Source organism: Musa acuminata, chromosome BXJ3-8 (assembly GCF_036884655.1).
Source record: "Musa acuminata AAA Group cultivar baxijiao chromosome BXJ3-8, Cavendish_Baxijiao_AAA, whole genome shotgun sequence".
NCBI lineage: Eukaryota > Viridiplantae > Streptophyta > Magnoliopsida > Zingiberales > Musaceae > Musa > Musa acuminata.
In genome coordinates, this window is record NC_088356.1 from 29,547,197 (window position 1) to 29,562,253 (window position 15,057).

Genomic DNA, 15,057 nt, shown 5'->3' on the forward strand with positions numbered 1-15,057 from the left:
TACATATGCAAATGGAAATATTTGATTATTTGGGTCAATCACCATAATAATTAATTATGCATCTTTTAATGTATAACTTAGATGACATCCATCTAACCTTATAATAAGTCTAATGTTAGGATTGAAATCGACACTAAGAAAGGAGGGGTGAATTAATACTTATGAAAAATTATGTCAATTCAAAAATATTATTCGATAAAGCTCGTATCAGAAAGATGAGTTTAACTTGAAAGCGCATTTATAAGCATAGTAAAAATAGTAAGAAAATAAATCAGTTTACAATATAAGAATGAAAAGTAGAACAAAAATACAAACCGAGTACACCATATTTATAGTGGTTCGGTCATCGTGATCTACGTCCATTCATGATTCTTCTTCACTCGAGGCCACCGACTTGCACTACCGATCTTTTTTTCAATGGACAAAGATCAACTACCCTTAAACTTTTTCTCCTGTTCACAGGTTTAGGAGACAACCTTTACACCCCTCTTTTATAGGTGTTCTCTCACACACCTCCTTTAGGACTATCACTTAGCTCTAGGAGAAGGGACTCTATACTGTAAGAGATAACAGCCTTGGAATCATATATTAGGAATGAGTAGGCACTAAGAGGGGGCGGGGGTGAATTAGTGCAACGGATAAAAACGTTGGTTTGAAAATATTCATACGATAAAAAATACTGATTCCGACGAAAACTGTTTCATAAAGATATTAACTTGAAAGAGTATGCGAGCGTAGTGAAAGCAATAAGAAGGTAAAGTACTTTATAGTAAAGCTAAATTGCTCAAAACAAAATGTAAACCAATTTATAATGGTTCGGTCGTCGTGGCCTACATCCACTCCATCGATTCCTCTTCCGTCAAGGCCACCGGCATCCACTGACGATCTTATTTCAACGGATGAAGATCAACTACCATTTTACAACTCGATTCTCCTTTTGACAGGTTTAGGAGAGAACCTTTACAACTCCCTTCACTCCTCTCATAAACAAGAATAACACTTAGAGTTTGAGAGATATTCACACAAGACTACAATAGTATTTTCTTTACTTTTTGCTTTCAGTTATATGTGTATGTTAACCAGGGATGAGAGAGAGATTTATAGGCCTTAAGTGGATTCAAACTTGGACCCTAAAAAGATCACATCCAGGGTTTCCCGGGTCCTAGCGATACCACCACCTGTGCTGGGCGGTACCACCACCTACAACACTGACACAATGTGGTACTATCGCTTAGGAGACTATGTCTAGGTGGTACCACTGCTTGGGAGATTGTGTTTAGGCGGTACCACTACCTAGACTAGCGATACCTGTTAGGAACGAGTCAGCACTAAGAGGGGAGGGTGAATTAGTGCAGCGGTAAAAATTATGTCAATTTTGAAAATCTCTTCGTTTCGTACAATAAAAACTGATTTCGGAAACTTGAAAGCGTATGCGAGTGTAGGCATAGGAAAAGCACGGTAAGAAGGTAAGGTGGTTTGTAGTAAGATAAATTGCATAAAAGAAAAGGCAAACCATATTTTTATAGTGGTTCGGTCATCGTGACCTATATCTACTCCGTCGATTCCTCTTCCGTCGAGGCCACCGGTATCCACTATCGATCTTCCTTTAATAGGCAAAGATCAACCTCCTTCTTACACCCCTCTTCTCCTTTTCATAGGTTTAGGAGACAACCTTTACAAGTCCTCACTCTGCTCTCAAACTATTCTAACACTTAGACTAGAAGAGGAGAATTCTCACAAGAGATTACAACAGTATTTTTCCCTTTTTAATTTCTCAGTGCTTGTGTATTTTAACTAGGGATGAGATTGGTATTTATAGGCCTCAAGTTGATTCAAACTTGGAGCCTAAAAATATCTCATCCCGGGTTTCCTGGGTACGGGCGATACCACCGCCCAGACCACTTGGGAGACTGAGTCTCCCAAGCAATGCCACCGCCGGCCAGGCTTTCAGCATCCTGGTTGGGCCTTGAATCCGACCCAAACCAGCCCAACTTCGGGCCCAATTGGCCCCTAATAGAGTTGATGGGATTACCTCCCAATCCCAACTCCTATAATGTGTTAAGTATGATTCCTAAGACATAATCTAAGCAAAATAAGTTTGGATTCTTCCGGCGAGCTTTTAGCGATCTTCCAGCGAACATTCGACGAACTCTCGGCAATGTTCCAGTGGACTCCCGGAAAGCTCCTGGACTTCACGATGATCTTCTTGGCGAGTTCCGATGAGCTTCTTTGGCAAGCTCCTGGACTTCTCGGTTGGTTCCGAACTCCGAAGTTAAGCGTGCTTGGGCGAGAGTAGTACTAGGATGGGTGACCCCTTGGGAAGTCCTCGTGTTGCACTCCTTTTTGCGCCCCGAGCGACCAAAACCTCTCCCGTCGACCTCCGAGGCGATGGTTTTGGGCCTCGGAATTTGCCGTGACCGCTACGCAGTTAGTCTCGTGGGGCTCGGAGAGAGGTTTCCGGAATGGGGTCGCAATAGCGATTCCGAGTTCGTTCGACAAAGTCCCGATGGTTTCGGCGCGCGCTTGCCGTGTCCGGTAATGGCGATTCTGAGATCGTTCGACAGGTTTAGAGGCTCCATACGCTGTCCGCGACGTGCACAAAGGCGAGGGACGACGCAAACAAAACGAGTGCGATCATACCAGCACTAAAGCACCGGATCCCATCAGAACTCCGAAGTTAAGCGTGCTTGGGCGAGAGTAGTACTAGGATGGGTGATCCCCGTGTTGCACTCCTTTTTGCGCCCCGAGCGACCAAAACCTCTTCCGTAGACCTCCGAGGCGATGGTTTTGGGCCTCAGAATTTGCCGTGATCGCTACGCAGTCAGTCTCGTGGGGCTCGGAGAGAGGTTTCCGGAATGGGGTCGCAATAGCGATTCCGAGTTCGTTCGACAAAGTCCCGATGGTTTCGGCGCGCGCTTGCCGTGTCCGGTAATGGCGATTCTGAGATCCGACAATGGCGATTTCGAGATCGTTCGACAGGTTTAGAGGCTCCATACGCCGTCCGTGACGTGCACAAAGGCGAGGGACGACGCAAACAAAGCGAGTGCGATCATACCAGCACTAAAGCACCGGATCCCATCAGAACTTCGAAGTTAATCGTGCTTGGGCGAGAGTAGTACTAGCATGGGTGACCCCCTGGGAAGTCCTTGTGTTGCACTCCTTTTTGCGACCCGAGCGACCAAAACCTCTCCCGTCGACCTCCGAGGCGATGGTTTTGGGCCTCGGAATTTGCCGTGACCGCTACGCAGTCAGTCTCGTGGGGCTCGGCGAGAGGTTTCCGGAATGGGGTCGCAATAGCGATTCCGAGTTCGTTCGACAAAGTCCCGATGGTTTCGGCGCGCGCTTGCCGTGTCCGGTAATGGCGATTCCGAGATCCGACAATGGCGATTCCGAGATCGTTTGACAGGTTTAGAGGCTCCATACGCCGTCCGCGACGTGCACAAAGGCGAGGGACGACGCAAACAAAGCGAGTGCGATCATACCAGCAATAAAGCATCGGATCCCATCAGAACTCCGAAGTTAAGCGTGCTTGGGCGAGAGTAGTACTAGGATGGGTGACCCCCTGGGAAGTCCTCGTGTTGCACTCCTTTTTGCGCCCCGAGCGACCAAAACCTCTCCCGTCGACCTCCGAGGCGATGGTTCTGGGCCTCGGAATTTGTCGTGATCGCTACGCAGTCAGTCTCGTGGGGCTCGGAGAGAGGTTTCCGGAATGGGGTCGCAATAGCGATTCTGAGTTCGTTCGACAAAGTCCCGATGGTTGCTACGCAGTCAGTCTCGTGGGGCTCGGAGAGAGGTTTCCGGAATGGGGTCGCAATAGCGATTCCGAGTTCGTTCGACAAAGTCCCGATGGTTTCGGCGCGCGCTTGCCGTGTCCGGTAATGGCGATTCCGAGATCGTTCGACAGGTTTAGAGGCTCCATACGCTGTCCGCGACGTGCACAAAGGCGAGGGACGACGCAAACAAAACGAGTGCGATCATACCAGCACTAAAGCACCGGATCCCATCAGAACTCCGAAGTTAAGCGTGCTTGGGCGAGAGTAGTACTAGGATGGGTGATCCCCGTGTTGCACTCCTTTTTGCGCCCCGAGCGACCAAAACCTCTTCCGTAGACCTCCGAGGCGATGGTTTTGGGCCTCAGAATTTGCCGTGATCGCTACGCAGTCAGTCTCGTGGGGCTCGGAGAGAGGTTTCCGGAATGGGGTCGCAATAGCGATTCCGAGTTCGTTCGACAAAGTCCCGATGGTTTCGGCTCGCGCTTGCCGTGTCCGGTAATGGCGATTCTGAGATCCGACAATGGCGATTTCGAGATCGTTCGACAGGTTTAGAGGCTCCATACGCCGTCCGTGACGTGCACAAAGGCGAGGGACGACGCAAACAAAGCGAGTGCGATCATACCAGCACTAAAGCACCGGATCCCATCAGAACTTCGAAGTTAATCGTGCTTGGGCGAGAGTAGTACTAGCATGGGTGACCCCCTGGGAAGTCCTTGTGTTGCACTCCTTTTTGCGACCCGAGCGACCAAAACCTCTCCCGTCGACCTCCGAGGCGATGGTTTTGGGCCTCGGAATTTGCCGTGACCGCTACGCAGTCAGTCTCGTGGGGCTCGGCAAGAGGTTTCCGGAATGGGGTCGCAATAGCGATTCCGAGTTCGTTCGACAAAGTCCCGATGGTTTCGGCGCGCGCTTGCCGTGTCCGGTAATGGCGATTCCGAGATCCGACAATGGCGATTCCGAGATCGTTCGACAGGTTTAGAGGCTCCATACGCCGTCCGCGACGTGCACAAAGGCGAGGGACGACGCAAACAAAGCTAGTGTGATCATACCAGCAATAAAGCATCGGATCCCATCAGAACTCCGAAGTTAAGCGTGCTTGGGCGAGAGTAGTACTAGGATGGGTGACCCCCTGGGAAGTCCTCGTGTTGCACTCCTTTTTGCGCCCCGAGCGACCAAAACCTCTCCCGTCGACCTCCGAGGCGATGGTTCTGGGCCTCGGAATTTGTCGTGATCGCTACGCAGTCAGTCTCGTGGGGCTCGGAGAGAGGTTTCCGGAATGGGGTCGCAATAGCGATTCTGAGTTCGTTCGACAAAGTCCCGATGGTTGCTACGCAGTCAGTCTCGTGGGTCTCGAAGAGAGGTTTCCGGAATGGGGTCGCAATAGCGATTCCGAGTTCGTTCGACAAAGTCCCGATGGTTTCGGCGCGCGCTTGCCGTGTCCGGTAATGGCGATTCCGAGATCGTTCGACAGGTTTAGAGGCTCCATACGCTGTCCGCGACGTGCACAAAGGCGAGGGACGACGCAAACAAAACGAGTGCGATCATACCAGCACTAAAGCACCGGATCCCATCAGAACTCCGAAGTTAAGCGTGCTTGGGCGAGAGTAGTACTAGGATGGGTGATCCCCGTGTTGCACTCCTTTTTGCGCCCCGAGCGACCAAAACCTCTTCCGTAGACCTCCGAGGCGATGGTTTTGGGCCTCAGAATTTGCCGTGATCGCTACGCAGTCAGTCTCGTGGGGCTCGGAGAGAGGTTTCCGGAATGGGGTCGCAATAGCGATTCCGAGTTCGTTCGACAAAGTCCCGATGGTTTCGGCGTGCGCTTGCCGTGTCCGGTAATGGCGATTCTGAGATCCGACAATGGCGATTTCGAGATCGTTCGACAGGTTTAGAGGCTCCATACGCCGTCCGTGACGTGCACAAAGGCGAGGGACGACGCAAACAAAGCGAGTGCGATCATACCAGCACTAAAGCACCGGATCCCATCAGAACTTCGAAGTTAATCGTGCTTGGGCGAGAGTAGTACTAGCATGGGTGACCCCCTGGGAAGTCCTTGTGTTGCACTCCTTTTTGCGACCCGAGCGACCAAAACCTCTCCCGTCGACCTCCGAGGCGATGGTTTTGGGCCTCGGAATTTGCCGTGACCGCTACGCAGTCAGTCTCGTGGGGCTCGGCGAGAGGTTTCCGGAATGGGGTCGCAATAGCGATTCCGAGTTCGTTCGACAAAGTCCCGATGGTTTCGGCGCGCGCTTGCCGTGTCCGGTAATGGCGATTCCGAGATCCGACAATGGCGATTCCGAGATCGTTCGACAGGTTTAGAGGCTCCATACGCCGTCCGCGACGTGCACAAAGGCGAGGGACGACGCAAACAAAGCGAGTGCGATCATACCAGCAATAAAGCATCGGATCCCATCAGAACTCTGAAGTTAAGCGTGCTTGGGCGAGAGTAGTACTAAGATGGGTGACCCCCTGGGAAGTCCTCGTGTTGCACTCCTTTTTGCGCCCCGAGCGACCAAAACCTCTCCCGTCGACCTCCGAGGCGATGGTTCTGGGCCTCGGAATTTGTCGTGATCGCTACGCAGTCAGTCTCGTGGGGCTCGGAGAGAGGTTTCCGGAATGGGGTCGCAATAGCGATTCTGAGTTCGTTCGACAAAGTCCCGATGGTTGCTACGCAGTCAGTCTCGTGGGGCTCGGAGAGAGGTTTCCGGAATGGAGTCGCAATAGCGATTCTGAGTTCGTTCGACAAAGTCCCGATGGTTTCGGCGCGCGCTTGCCGTGTCCGGTAATGGCGATTCCGAGATCCGACAATGGCGATTCCGAGATCGTTCGACAGGTTTAGAGGCTCCATACGCCGTCCGCGACGTGCACAAAGGCGAGGGACGACGCAAACAAAGCGAGTGCGATCATACCAGCGCTAAAACATCGGATCCCATAAGAACTTCGAAGATAAGCGTGCTTGGGCGAGAGTAGTACTAGGATGGGTGACCCCCTGGGAAGTCCTCGTGTTGCACTCCTTTTTGTGCCCCGAGCGACCAAAACCTCTCCCGTCGACCTTCGAGGCGATGGTTTTGGGCCTCGGAATTTGCCGTGACCGCTATGCAGTCAGTCTCGTGGGGCTCGGCGAGAGGTTTCCGGAATGGGGTCGCAATAGCGATTCCGAGTTCGTTCGACAAAGTCCCGATGGTTTCGGCGCGCGCTTGCCGTGTCCGGTAATGGCGATTCCGAGATCCGACAATGGCGATTCCGAGATCGTTCGACAGGTTTAGAGGCTCCATACGCTGTCCGCGACGTGCACAAAGGCGAGGGACGACGCAAACAAAACGAGTGCGATCATACCAGCACTAAAGCACCGGATCCCATCAGAACTCCGAAGTTAAGCGTGCTTGGGCGAGAGTAGTACTAGGATGGGTGATCCCCGTGTTGCACTCCTTTTTGCGCCCCGAGCGACCAAAACCTCTTCCGTAGACCTCCGAGGCGATGGTTTTGGGCCTCAGAATTTGCCGTGATCGCTACGCAGTCAGTCTGGTGGGGCTCGGAGAGAGGTTTCCGGAATGGGGTCGCAATAGCGATTCCGAGTTCGTTCGACAAAGTCCCGATGGTTTCGGCGCGCGCTTGCCGTGTCCGGTAATGGCGATTCTGAGATCCGACAATGGCGATTTCGAGATCGTTCGACAGGTTTAGAGGCTCCATACGCCGTCCGTGACGTGCACAAAGGCGAGGGACGACGCAAACAAAGCGAGTGCGATCATACCAGCACTAAAGCACCGGATCCCATCAGAACTTCGAAGTTAATCGTGCTTGGGCGAGAGTAGTACTAGCATGGGTGACCCCCTGGGAAGTCCTTGTGTTGCACTCCTTTTTGCGACCCGAGCGACCAAAACCTCTCCCGTCGACCTCCGAGGCGATGGTTTTGGGCCTCGGAATTTGCCGTGACCGCTACGCAGTCAGTCTCGTGGGGCTCGGCGAGAGGTTTCCGGAATGGGGTCGCAATAGCGATTCCGAGTTCGTTCGACAAAGTCCCGATGGTTTCGGCGCGCGCTTGCCGTGTCCGGTAATGGCGATTCCGAGATCCGACAATGGCGATTCCGAGATCGTTTGACAGGTTTAGAGGCTCCATACGCCGTCCGCGACGTGCACAAAGGCGAGGGACGACGCAAACAAAGCGAGTGCGATCATACCAGCAATAAAGCATCGGATCCCATCAGAACTCCGAAGTTAAGCGTGCTTGGGCGAGAGTAGTACTAGGATGGGTGACCCCCTGGGAAGTCCTCGTGTTGCACTCCTTTTTGCGCCCCGAGCGACCAAAACCTCTCCCGTCGACCTCCGAGGCGATGGTTCTGGGCCTCGGAATTTGTCGTGATCGCTACGCAGTCAGTCTCGTGGGGCTCGGAGAGAGGTTTCCGGAATGGGGTCGCAATAGCGATTCTGAGTTCGTTCGACAAAGTCCCGATGGTTGCTACGCAGTCAGTCTCGTGGGGCTCGGAGAGAGGTTTCCGGAATGGGGTCGCAATAGCGATTCCGAGTTCGTTCGACAAAGTCCCGATGGTTTCGGCGCGCGCTTGCCGTGTCCGGTAATGGCGATTCCGAGATCGTTCGACAGGTTTAGAGGCTCCATACGCTGTCCGCGACGTGCACAAAGGCGAGGGACGACGCAAACAAAACGAGTGCGATCATACCAGCACTAAAGCACCGGATCCCATCAGAACTCCGAAGTTAAGCGTGCTTGGGCGAGAGTAGTACTAGGATGGGTGATCCCCGTGTTGCACTCCTTTTTGCGCCCCGAGCGACCAAAACCTCTTCCGTAGACCTCCGAGGCGATGGTTTTGGGCCTCAGAATTTGCCGTGATCGCTACGCAGTCAGTCTCGTGGGGCTCGGAGAGAGGTTTCCGGAATGGGGTCGCAATAGCGATTCCGAGTTCGTTCGACAAAGTCCCGATGGTTTCGGCGCGCGCTTGCCGTGTCCGGTAATGGCGATTCTGAGATCCGACAATGGCGATTTCGAGATCGTTCGACAGGTTTAGAGGCTCCATACGCCGTCCGTGACGTGCACAAAGGCGAGGGACGACGCAAACAAAGCGAGTGCGATCATACCAGCACTAAAGCACCGGATCCCATCAGAACTTCGAAGTTAATCGTGCTTGGGCGAGAGTAGTACTAGCATGGGTGACCCCCTGGGAAGTCCTTGTGTTGCACTCCTTTTTGCGACCCGAGCGACCAAAACCTCTCCCGTCGACCTCCGAGGCGATGGTTTAGGGCCTCGGAATTTGCCGTGACCGCTACGCAGTCAGTCTCGTGGGGTTCGGCGAGAGGTTTCCGGAATGGGGTCGCAATAGCGATTCCGAGTTCGTTCGACAAAGTCCCGATGGTTTCGGCGCGCGCTTGCCGTGTCCGGTAATGGCGATTCCGAGATCCGACAATGGCGATTCCGAGATCGTTCGACAGGTTTAGAGGCTCCATACGCCGTCCGCGACGTGCACAAAGGCGAGGGACAACGCAAACAAAGCGAGTGCGATCATACCAGCAATAAAGCATCGGATCCCATCAGAACTCCGAAGTTAAGCGTGCTTGGGCGAGAGTAGTACTAAGATGGGTGACCCCCTGGGAAGTCCTCGTGTTGCACTCCTTTTTGCGCCCCGAGCGAACAAAACCTCTCCCGTCGACCTCCGAGGCGATGGTTCTGGGCCTCGGAATTTGTCGTGATCGCTACGCAGTCAGTCTCGTGGGGCTCGGAGAGAGGTTTCCGGAATGGGGTCGCAATAGCAATTCTGAGTTCGTTCGACAAAGTCCCGATGGTTGCTACGCAGTCAGTCTCGTGGGGCTCGGAGAGAGGTTTCCGGAATGGCGTCGCAATAGCGATTCTGAGTTCGTTCGACAAAGTCCCGATGGTTTCGGCGCGCGCTTGCCGTGTCCGGTAATGGCGATTCCGAGATCCGACAATGGCGATTCCGAGATCGTTCGACAGGTTTAGAGGCTCCATACGCCGTCCGCGACGTGCACAAAGGCGAGGGACGACGCAAACAAAGCGAGTGCGATCATACCAGCGCTAAAACATCGGATCCCATAAGAACTTCGAAGATAAGCGTGCTTGGGCGAGAGTAGTACTAGGATGGGTGACCCCCTGGGAAGTCCTCGTGTTGCACTCCTTTTTGTGCCCCGAGCGACCAAAACCTCTCCCGTCGACCTTCGAGGCGATGGTTTTGGGCCTCGGAATTTGCCGTGACCGCTATGCAGTCAGTCTCGTGGGGCTCGGCGAGAGGTTTCCGGAATGGGGTCGCAATAGCGATTCCGAGTTCGTTCGACAAAGTCCCGATGGTTTCGGCGCGCGCTTGCCGTGTCCGGTAATGGCGATTCCGAGATCCGACAATGGCGATTCCGAGATCGTTCGACAGGTTTAGAGGCTCCATACGCTGTCCGCGACGTGCACAAAGGCGAGGGACGACGCAAACAAAACGAGTGCGATCATACCAGCTCTAAAGCACCGGATCCCATCAGAACTCCGAAGTTAAGCGTGCTTGGGCGAGAGTAGTACTAGGATGGGTGATCCCCGTGTTGCACTCCTTTTTGCGCCCTGAGAGACCAAAACCTCTTCCGTCGACCTCCGAGGCGATGGTTTTGGGCCTCGGAATTTGCCGTGATCGCTACGCATTCAGTCTCGTGGGGCTCGGAGAGAGGTTTCCGGAATGGGGTCGCAATAGCGATTCCGAGTTCGTTCGACAAAGTCCCGATGGTTTCGGCGCGCGCTTGCCGTGTCCGGTAATGGCGATTCCGAGATCCGAGAATGGCGATTCCGAGATCGTTCGACAGGTTTAGAGGCTCCATACGCCGTCCGCGACGTGCACAAAGGCGAGGGACGACGCAAACAAAGCGGGTGCGATCATACCACCGCTAAAACATCGGATCCCATAAGAACTTCGAAGATAAGCGTGCTTGGGCGAGAGTAGTACTAGGATGGGTGACCCCCTGGGAAGTCCTCGTGTTGCACTCCTTTTTGCGCCCCGAGTGACCAAAACCTCTCCTGTCGACCTCCGAGGCGATGGTTTTGGGCCTCGGAATTTGCCGTGACCGCTACGCAGTCAGTCTCGTGGGGCTCGGCGAAAGGTTTCCGGAATGGGGTCGCAATAGCGATTCCGAGTTCGTTCGACAAAGTCCCGATGGTTTCGGCGCGCGCTTGCCGTGTCCGGTAATGGCGATTCCGAGATCCGACAATGGCGATTCCGAGATCGTTCGACAGGTTTAGAGGCTCCATACGCTGTCCGCGACGTGCACAAAGGCGAGGGATGACGCAAACAAAACGAGTGCGATCATACCAGCACTAAAGCACCGGATCCCATCAGAACTCCGAAGTTAAGCGTGCTTGGGCGAGAGTAGTACTAGGATGGGTGATCCCCGTGTTGCACTCCTTTTTGCGCCCCGAGCGACCAAAACCTCTTCCGTCGACCTCCGAGGCGATGGTTTTGGGCCTCGGAATTTGCCGTGATCGCTACGCATTCAGGCTCGTGGGGCTCGGAGAGAGGTTTCCGGAATGGGGTCGCAATAGCGATTCCTAGTTCGTTCGACAAAGTCCCGATGGTTTCGGCGCGCGCTTGCCGTGTCCGGTAATGGCGATTCTGAGATCCGACAATGGCGATTCCGAGATCGTTCGACAGGTTTAGAGGCTCCATACGCCGTCCGCGACGTGCACAAAGGCGAGGGACGACGCAAACAAAGCGAGTGCGATCATACCAGCACTAAAGCACCGGATCCCATCAGAACTTCGAAGTTAAACGTGCTTGGACGAGAGTAGTACTAAGATGGGTGACCCCCTGGGAAGTCCTTGTGTTGCACTCCTTTTTGCGCCCCGAGCGAACAAAACCTCTCCCGTCGACCTCCGAGGCGATGGTTTTGGGCCTCGGAATTTGCCGTGACCGCTACGCAGTCAGTCTCGTGGGGCTCGGCGAGAGGTTTCCGGAATGGGGTCGCAATAGCGATTCCGAGTTCGTTCGACAAAGTCCCGATGGTTTCGGCGCGCGCTTGCCGTGTCCGGTAATGGCGATTCCGAGATCCGACAATGGCGATTCCGAGATCGTTCGACAGGTTTAGAGGTTCCATACGCCGTTCGCGACGTGCACAAAGGCGAAGGACGACACAAACAAAGCGAGTGCGATCATACTAGCACTAAAGCATCGGATCCCATCAGAACTCCGAAGTTAAGCGTGCTTGGGCGAGAGTAGTACTAGGATGGGTGATTGTTGAATCTCGGATTTTGATGATGAAGTCAATTGTCATTTGTTGTCTATTCTATGTGTTGAGATAAGTGTGCAGGATTAACTACGATGAAAGATAGACAAGCAGCAGGAGTTGCGCCGGAGTCAAGTTCATGATCACGTTGGGAGTTCGAGAGTTCGACGGAAGTTCGGACGGTCGTCGGAGGTTCTGCGAGAACAGATCCGAGAAGTCCAGAAGCTTGCCAAGCGAAGCTCGTCGGAACTTGCCAAGTTGATCGTCGCAAAGTCCAGGAGTTTGCCGGAAGTCCGCAGGAGCATCACCGAGGGTTCATCGGATGATCGAGGGAAGTTCGTCGGAAACTCGCCGGAAGGAGCGATTGACGCACTGAAGCAAAGCTGCAGAAGTTGTCTTAGATTTAATCGTAGTTAGCACGATGATTAAGTTGGAAAATGGGAGGTGATCCCATTGGCTTAATCTTGGGGCAATTGGGCCCCTGAAAGATTGAAATTGGGTCGAATGGAATGAACCATTCGGACCCTGATTGCACCAGGAGGTGCAACCGCCCAGGCCAGGAGGTGGCACCGCCTGGGCTAAGCCTCCCAGCGAGACTGGGCGGTGCAACCTCCCCAGCCGGGAGGTGGCACCGCCTGAGCTCAGTCTTCGAGCTAGACTGGGCGGTGCAACCTCCCTGGCAGAGAGGTGGCACCGCCTGAGCTCAGTCTTCGAGCTAGACTAGGCGGTGCAACCTCCCTGGCAGAGAGGTGGCACCGCCTGAGCTCAGTCTTCGAGCAAGACTGGGCGGTGCAACCTCCCTGGCAGAGAGGTGGCACCGCCTGAGCTCGGTCTTCGAGCTCTGCCAGGCGGTGCAACCTCTCCAGTCAAGAGGTGCAACTGCCTGATCCCGGAATTCCGGGATTTGATCGTTTTGAGCTCCAAATTTGAATTGGGTTGGGGCCTATAAATTCCCCACCCATTCAACACTGAAAAGATACAGACCTACACCGAAATCTTGATCTTTTCTGTGATTCTAAGAGCTCAAAAGTGATTGTAAAGCCTTTAAGTCTCCTCCTTCTGTTCTTCAAGTTTTCAGTTGTAAAGTGAGGAGAGAAAGGTCTGTAAAGGTTGTCTCCTGAGCCTGTCAAAAGGAGAGAAACTGTAAAAGGGCAGTTTGGCCTTCACCCATTGAAGGAAGGCCCCTAGTTGACGTCGGCAACCTCGTCGGTGGAGGAAGCCAAAAGTGGAGTAGGTCAGGACTGACCGAACCACTCTAAATCTCTGGTTTGCGTTTATCTTTGAGCACTTTATCTTTACTGCAAACCTCCTCCACTACTACTGCTCTCTGCGCTTTCACGAACAAGTTCTAAGTGCTGTTCTTCCGAATCTGCATTCAGACGTAAAGTCGTGTTTTGGTACATTACAGTTTACGTTTACGTTTTGATTCTGCAGAACTGTCCTCTGTGCTTTTGCAAACGAGTTTCTTTGCAGTTTACACTTACAGTTTGATTCTATTTATAACTGCAAACTGTCTTCTGCAATTTTACGAACGAGTTTCAACATTTAGACGTAAAACTGCATTTAGACGTAAATCGGCTTTCCTCGCACAATTGTCAGATTTCAGTTTACGTTTACGTCTTGATTTCAACTGCATACTGCCCTCTGCGAATATACAAACGAGTTTCAAAGTTCAGACGTAAATCTGCGTCTAAGACGTAAATCTGCGTTTAAGACGTAAATCTGCGTTTAGACGTAAATCTGCGTTTAGACGCAAATCTACGTTTAGACGTAAATCTTTTTTTTACAGATTACCTTTTGAGATGTACAACAGTAGCACATTGTCTTTATACTTCTGCTCAATCTGCGCTTAGACGCAATCTGCGTTTAGACGCAATATGCGCATAGACGCAATCTGCGCTTAGACGCAATCTGTGCTTAGACGCAATCTGAGTTTAGACGCAATCTGCATTTAGACGCTAACTGCGTTTAGACGCTAACTGCGCTTAAACGTAAACTGCACTTAATCATAAGTAATCTTAGAATCGGTTTTTTGCATCAAAATAGTCTTTGTCGAACGAACGCAGTCTTCGCTTTTTAATCGCTGAAAAATATCCGCTGCACTAATTCACCCCCCCCCCCTCTTAGTGCTCTCGATCCTAACAGTGACCCCCTGGGAAGTCCTCGTGTTGCACTCCTTTTTGCGCCCCGAGCCACCAAAACCTCCCCCGTCGACCTCCGAGGCGATGGTTTTGGGCCTCGGAATTTGCCGTAACCGCTACGCGGTCAGTCTCGTGGGGCTCGGAGAGAGGTTTCTGGAATGGGGTCGCAATAGCGATTCCGAGTTCGTTCGACAAAGTCCCGATGGTTTCGGCGCGCGCTTGCCGTGTACGGTAATGGCGATTCCGAGATCATTCAACAGGTTTAGAGGCTCCATACGCCATCCGCGACGTGCACAAAGGCGAGGGACGACGCAAACAAAGTGAGTGCGATCATACCAGCACTAAAGCACCGGATCCGATCAGAACTCCGAAGTTCAGCGTGCTTGGGCGAGAGTAGTACTAGGATGGGTGACCCCCTAGGAAGTCCCCGTGTTGCACTCCTTTTTGCGCCCCGAGCGACCAAAACCTCTCCCGTCGACCTCCGAGGCGATGGTTTTGGGCCTCGGAATTTGCCGTGATCGCTACGCAGTCAGTCTCGTGGGCTCGGAGAGAGGTTTCCGGAATGGGGTCGCAATAGCGATTCCGAGTTCGTTCGACAAAGTCCCGATGGTTTCGGTGCGCGCTTGCCGTGTCCGGTAATGGCGATTCCGAGATCTGACAATGGCGATTCCGAGATCGTTCGACAGGTTTAGAGGCTCCATACGCGGTCCGCGACGTGCGCAAAGGCGAGGGACGACGCAAACAAAGCGAGTGCGATCATACCAGCACTAAAGCACCGGATCCCATCAGAACTCCGAATTTAAGCATGCTTGGGCGAGAGTAGTACTAGGATGGGTGACCCCCTGGGAAGTCCTCGTGTTGCACTCCTTTTTACACCCCGAGCGACCAAAACCTCTCCCGTCGACCTCCGAGGCGATGGTTTTGTG

The 15,057-nt window shown here is 53.0% G+C and overlaps 16 non-coding genes and 8 pseudogenes across 16 annotated transcripts; all 24 read left to right on the plus strand.

The window, feature by feature from the left end:
• Nucleotides 1–2,626: 2,626 nt before the first annotated feature.
• Nucleotides 2,627–2,733, plus strand: LOC135647754 (5S ribosomal RNA; annotated as a pseudogene).
• A 308-nt stretch (nt 2,734–3,041) lies between these two features.
• LOC135647451 (5S ribosomal RNA) lies at nt 3,042–3,160 on the plus strand. Its single transcript, XR_010500188.1, has one exon. It is a non-coding gene; the product is annotated as a 5S ribosomal RNA (ribosomal RNA).
• Nucleotides 3,161–3,468: 308 nt separating this feature from the next.
• LOC135647223 (5S ribosomal RNA) lies at nt 3,469–3,587 on the plus strand. Its single transcript, XR_010499963.1, has one exon. It is a non-coding gene; the product is annotated as a 5S ribosomal RNA (ribosomal RNA).
• Nucleotides 3,588–3,966: 379 nt separating this feature from the next.
• On the plus strand, nt 3,967–4,073 carry LOC135647755 (5S ribosomal RNA; annotated as a pseudogene).
• A 308-nt stretch (nt 4,074–4,381) lies between these two features.
• Nucleotides 4,382–4,500, plus strand: LOC135647452 (5S ribosomal RNA). The gene has a single exon (XR_010500189.1). It is a non-coding gene; the product is annotated as a 5S ribosomal RNA (ribosomal RNA).
• A 308-nt stretch (nt 4,501–4,808) lies between these two features.
• On the plus strand, nt 4,809–4,927 carry LOC135647488 (5S ribosomal RNA). The gene has a single exon (XR_010500225.1). It is a non-coding gene; the product is annotated as a 5S ribosomal RNA (ribosomal RNA).
• Nucleotides 4,928–5,306: 379 nt separating this feature from the next.
• On the plus strand, nt 5,307–5,413 carry LOC135647756 (5S ribosomal RNA; annotated as a pseudogene).
• A 308-nt stretch (nt 5,414–5,721) lies between these two features.
• LOC135647454 (5S ribosomal RNA) lies at nt 5,722–5,840 on the plus strand. Its single transcript, XR_010500191.1, has one exon. It is a non-coding gene; the product is annotated as a 5S ribosomal RNA (ribosomal RNA).
• A 308-nt stretch (nt 5,841–6,148) lies between these two features.
• On the plus strand, nt 6,149–6,267 carry LOC135647471 (5S ribosomal RNA). Its single transcript, XR_010500208.1, has one exon. It is a non-coding gene; the product is annotated as a 5S ribosomal RNA (ribosomal RNA).
• A 401-nt stretch (nt 6,268–6,668) lies between these two features.
• On the plus strand, nt 6,669–6,787 carry LOC135647544 (5S ribosomal RNA). Its single transcript, XR_010500281.1, has one exon. It is a non-coding gene; the product is annotated as a 5S ribosomal RNA (ribosomal RNA).
• A 308-nt stretch (nt 6,788–7,095) lies between these two features.
• Nucleotides 7,096–7,202, plus strand: LOC135647757 (5S ribosomal RNA; annotated as a pseudogene).
• Nucleotides 7,203–7,510: 308 nt separating this feature from the next.
• Nucleotides 7,511–7,629, plus strand: LOC135647455 (5S ribosomal RNA). Its single transcript, XR_010500192.1, has one exon. It is a non-coding gene; the product is annotated as a 5S ribosomal RNA (ribosomal RNA).
• A 308-nt stretch (nt 7,630–7,937) lies between these two features.
• Nucleotides 7,938–8,056, plus strand: LOC135647225 (5S ribosomal RNA). The gene has a single exon (XR_010499965.1). It is a non-coding gene; the product is annotated as a 5S ribosomal RNA (ribosomal RNA).
• A 379-nt stretch (nt 8,057–8,435) lies between these two features.
• Nucleotides 8,436–8,542, plus strand: LOC135647758 (5S ribosomal RNA; annotated as a pseudogene).
• A 308-nt stretch (nt 8,543–8,850) lies between these two features.
• Nucleotides 8,851–8,969, plus strand: LOC135647456 (5S ribosomal RNA). Its single transcript, XR_010500193.1, has one exon. It is a non-coding gene; the product is annotated as a 5S ribosomal RNA (ribosomal RNA).
• Nucleotides 8,970–9,277: 308 nt separating this feature from the next.
• On the plus strand, nt 9,278–9,396 carry LOC135647307 (5S ribosomal RNA). The gene has a single exon (XR_010500048.1). It is a non-coding gene; the product is annotated as a 5S ribosomal RNA (ribosomal RNA).
• A 401-nt stretch (nt 9,397–9,797) lies between these two features.
• Nucleotides 9,798–9,916, plus strand: LOC135647545 (5S ribosomal RNA). The gene has a single exon (XR_010500282.1). It is a non-coding gene; the product is annotated as a 5S ribosomal RNA (ribosomal RNA).
• A 308-nt stretch (nt 9,917–10,224) lies between these two features.
• LOC135647775 (5S ribosomal RNA) lies at nt 10,225–10,331 on the plus strand (annotated as a pseudogene).
• Nucleotides 10,332–10,639: 308 nt separating this feature from the next.
• LOC135647687 (5S ribosomal RNA) lies at nt 10,640–10,758 on the plus strand. The gene has a single exon (XR_010500420.1). It is a non-coding gene; the product is annotated as a 5S ribosomal RNA (ribosomal RNA).
• A 308-nt stretch (nt 10,759–11,066) lies between these two features.
• LOC135647759 (5S ribosomal RNA) lies at nt 11,067–11,173 on the plus strand (annotated as a pseudogene).
• A 308-nt stretch (nt 11,174–11,481) lies between these two features.
• On the plus strand, nt 11,482–11,600 carry LOC135647405 (5S ribosomal RNA). Its single transcript, XR_010500144.1, has one exon. It is a non-coding gene; the product is annotated as a 5S ribosomal RNA (ribosomal RNA).
• A 308-nt stretch (nt 11,601–11,908) lies between these two features.
• Nucleotides 11,909–12,022, plus strand: LOC135647790 (5S ribosomal RNA; annotated as a pseudogene).
• A 2,431-nt stretch (nt 12,023–14,453) lies between these two features.
• LOC135647550 (5S ribosomal RNA) lies at nt 14,454–14,572 on the plus strand. Its single transcript, XR_010500287.1, has one exon. It is a non-coding gene; the product is annotated as a 5S ribosomal RNA (ribosomal RNA).
• Nucleotides 14,573–14,879: 307 nt separating this feature from the next.
• On the plus strand, nt 14,880–14,998 carry LOC135647330 (5S ribosomal RNA). Its single transcript, XR_010500070.1, has one exon. It is a non-coding gene; the product is annotated as a 5S ribosomal RNA (ribosomal RNA).
• Nucleotides 14,999–15,057: the final 59 nt, after the last annotated feature.